Source organism: Lineus longissimus, chromosome 11, assembly GCF_910592395.1.
Source record: "Lineus longissimus chromosome 11, tnLinLong1.2, whole genome shotgun sequence".
NCBI classification, from domain to species: domain Eukaryota; kingdom Metazoa; phylum Nemertea; class Pilidiophora; order Heteronemertea; family Lineidae; genus Lineus; species Lineus longissimus.
Window position 1 is genome coordinate 5,170,503 of NC_088318.1, and position 4,604 is coordinate 5,175,106.

A 4,604-nucleotide genomic window follows, 5' to 3' on the forward strand; every position below is an offset into this window, starting at 1 on the left:
TCATCATGGCTTAAGTTTAAATGCGTTTGGGCTAGAATTCCTGGCTTTTTTCGAGCTCACACATGGGCTCGATGTACAGCGTAGCGGATCGAGGCTATATAATGAGCTAGCTGCGGTCAGGAATGAATCTGTTGGGTTCATCTTTGGGCTCGAGGGAGGTGGCTGCGATCATGCATGAACCTGTTGGGTTCATCTTTGAAGAGAAAATATCGAGTAAGAGTGGGGAAATGCGATAGAGAGCACTAAGTATGTATATAGTGGTACTCACGCTCCATATTTTGACGCCGGACTGACGCTGTCACCAAGGTAATGGTGATTGACGACAGCCACAAACGGGAATGCAGCAGACTTTGCATGCCTTTCCGAAGAAGAAACCCAATTATCATCGACGTGTGACACAGATTAGATCTGAGTGATCAGTAAGCCAAATAATAAGTGATGATGCTTGTAGCACAAAAATAGTGTCCATTGTATAATGCTCTGTTCGGTGAGCCAAGGAGGCAAACTTTCAAAGGCCTATAAGTTTGTCATATAGATTGTTGAATATATACCAGACTATCGATTACTCCATATTTCGTCATAAAGATCAATAAGTGTTAAAATGAAACATCATGATGGCACAATTGCGAGGTTGACTTATGATCACCATTACCTGCATTAGGCAAAGCTAGCTGGGCAGCGGGGGGGGGGGGGGGGGGGGGTGAGGTGTCAGATACCGCAGAAGTCACCAAAATAATGTCTTACATGTATATGTATTATATGTATTAGCCACTCTTCCCCAAGAGAGCCTCCCCGACCGAAAGACCAGCTACGCACATGACCAGTCGACTTCATGCGCAGCAGGCAGCCCCCATCGTCTTCGACCATCTGGTGACTATAATCTGTCTTCATCTCCAAGCAGTGATAGGGCGCAAGACATTCGTCGGCTGGTCTGATATGGTTCGCATAGGCTCACCCATTGTTTATCACTAATATTTCAAGTACTTTCAGCAAAGTCGAAATCTCGTGGTCAAGATGCATGGGTATGGTATGACTTAGTGATAAAAATATTCCTCGTAGACACATGAGCGCTGCCGATATACTGTCACGTAGTCGAGTTGGCGACTAGGGCATTAATAAGGATCAAAGACCTATGAGTGACCCTAAGTGTAAATACTGATTACCTCACTCAATTAGGTCACCTCATTAACCCCATCCAACACAGGCCTTTGATCTCTAATGCCCTATTTTGAAAAGCGAGGCCTTTGATCTTTAATGCCCTATTTTGGGAAGCCCTGATATTTTTCACCGGTTTTTTTCCTTTCTTGGAAAAGTCGGACAATGTCGAACTTTTGTCGGATAAATCAGGAAAAGTTAGAGAAACTGTTCAGAAGTCGGAAAAGCCTCTACTAGTGAATGTATTTTGATGTTCCACACGTGCACAAGGTTATGCCGATAATATCACGTCGCAACTGATGATACCAGTAGAGGTAATCCTTCGTCGCCGGGTATACTGACGACTTTTGGCTTGTTTTTCGCTATCAATGGAAACGTGTTATGCTGCTCATCAGATAGAAGCAACTCTTTTCCCTCATTACATGTCCAAATTATTCATTAATTACATTGCCTCCACTTTTAGCTTGTAATGAAATCCTGTTTTAACCTCTGCCTTTAAGTTAGTTCTTATTTGTAAAACATAAATGGACTTTGAGAAAAGCTCACAATTCTTCGTTTTCTGCGAGAAAATAGCATGTTTGCAAGGAACAATCCGCGATTTACAATACGCAATGCAGCTTATTGGTGTGCGTCGTGTTGATGTTTTAATCGGGCCAGATACGTCATATAAGCTTCTGTCCGTGTTTGTCCGGATGTACTTCCCTCTACCAACGGCGACTGAAAAAACAAAACGTAAAGAATTTAGCCAGCTACCTATTGGGGTTCCATGTTGAAGAGTTTGTGATTTCAGCCTCGCCGAATCGAGTATTTTAATACAATACTCGATTCGAGGAAGAAGTATTGTGGTTTTGAATGAGAAACAAACATGCCGGACTTTTGTCAGATAAATCAGGAAAAAGTTAGAGAAACCGTCAAGACTACTACTGGTGATATAAGTTATAACATATCGTACATCTACTGGCGCTATAGAACTTCTTGACATTGCTTGGAGAAAGTGCATGGTGATAAACACGGAGGCTACTCATGGATCCGTTAAACACACCCGTTCCATCGACGTGATAATCGTGCCAATCCCCCTTCCACCCGAGCTGATACCGCTCATGCTCGTTGTAAACACTGTCCAGGTAACTTCCCATGACATGTTGCCTTTGGACAACTTGACCATTCACATACATCGCTGCTGTACGCTCTCGACGGTCCCAAGTTACAACGACAGATGTCCACCGCAGCACGTTTAATAAGGTATCATTAATTTTGCAATGTCAGCAGATTTAATTGCTTTGGGGAGTCTATTCAAGAGATCAGGGGCAGCCACGGAGAAATTGCGATCCCCGTACTTTGATTTTGAGCGAGGTACAAGGAGACACTTTGAACAGGATGACCTGGTAAGGCGCCCACCTTCGTTACGCTGCAAAAGTGAAGATAGATATGATGGCGCAAGTCCATCGAGGGCCTTGAAACATATCACCAGCACCTTGAGGACAGCTCGGCTCATTACTTGGAGCCAATGGAGCTGCTTTAAGATGGGGTGATGTGATCGAGCTTCCTCGTCCCACAGATAAGCCAAGCGGCTGAGTTCTGTACCCGCTGGAGCGGAGCAATGGTTTGGTCCGGTAAACGGTACAGAAGCCCATTGCTCATATCCAGCCTTGAGGTGAAGTAAGCATGGACAAAGCGTTCATCACTGGCTTGGTCAAGGAACTTGCGGATCTGACCTATCCGCTACAAGGAGAAGTACATGGATTTACACATGTTGCGAATATGATCTTTCATATTCATGTTTCTGTCAAACCTGACACCAAGATCTCTTACTGACTCGGAGCTTGAGATGAATACACCATCAATGGTGATTTCAGGCACTGAACCAAGTCTACGACTTGATACAATGTCCATGAACTCAGTCTTTGGAGCATTTTGAGCTAACTTGTTGACGTGAAGCCACTTTTTGACATCAATGATGCACTTTTGAACCTTTTTTACCATGGCAGGACCCTGGACAGGATGACCAGATGGGAAGGAATCTACCAGCTGGTTGTCGTCAGCGTAGAGCTCAAATGGAACCTGGTTATGACGCATGACATCGCTGAGTGGGATCGTGTAGATGGTATACAACACGGGTCCCAACACTGAGCCCTGGGGCACACCGTATCGTAGGGGCACACTACTCGAGATGTTACCGCTGACGCTAACAGAGAAAGTTCTATCTTTCAAATAGGAAGAAAACCAACGCCTGACCCTGAAGACCAACGCATTCTTGGAGCCTGTCCAGTAGAATGTGATGATCGACAGTATCGAAGGTTGCTGACAAATCTAGCAAAACAAAGAGTACTTCCTCTCCCCTGTCGAGAGATGTCAAAATCTGGTCCGACATCTTTAGTAGAACGGTTTCAGTACCATGATTCGGTCGATAGCCAGATTGATGTGGGTCATATAGAGAGTGCTCTGCCATGTGAGATCGGAGGCGATTAGCTACTACGCGTTCAATCAGCTTGGATAAATATGAGAGGTTCGACACAGGGCGATAATTTGATAGCAAATCCTCGTCGAGTGATGGCTTTTTCAGCAGTGGCTTGACAATGGCAGACTTCAAGGAGCACGGGACACTAGCACAGGTCAATGATTTGTTTATGATGTTGACCAGAACTGGGAGTACAGGGTTCAAACACTTCTTCAGGAGCCAGGTTGGAATTGGGTCCAGCTCACAACTCTTTGCAGGAAGCTGCATTATCAGCTTCCTGACCTCATCCTCGGTTGCGGGATCAAAGGCTTGTAGCTGTGGAGTTGACCTGTCGGGATGTGGGCAACTGAAGCTGCTGGAGTCAGCTCCCCCTGGTCTAAAGAATCCCATATCTTTCCAACCTTGGCCCTGAAGAAGTCGCTGAACTTCGCTGCCAGTTTCTTAGTGTCAGTGGTGTCTGGTGTAACCGGACATCTGTCTCTGCCCAAAAGTTCATCTACAATTTTGAAGAGGTCCTTTTGATTGCAGGGAGCAATCCTGTCCTTGTTGTATAGGATAGTTTAGCTGCTTCGATTTTCCCCGACACAATTCGAGCTTGCTCTCTGAAAAGCTGCCTGTTGATCTCAATAGGATGGTTATATTTGGTCTGGTATGGTTCACATAGGCTCACCCATTGTTTATCGCTAATATTTCAAGTACTTTCAGCAAAGTCGAAATCTTGTGGTCAAGATGCATGGGTATGGTATGACTCAGTGATTAAAATATTCCTCGTAGAAACGTGAGCGCTGCTGATGTACAGACCTTTGATCTCTAATGCGCTATTTTGGAAAGCGAGGCCTTTGATCTTTTATGCCCTATTTTGGGAAGCCCTGATATTTTTCACATGTTTTTTTCCTTTCTGGGAAAAGTCGGACAATGTCGTACTTACGTCGGATAAATCAGGAAAAACTTAGAGAAACTGTTAAGAAGTCGGAAAAGCCTCTACTAGTGA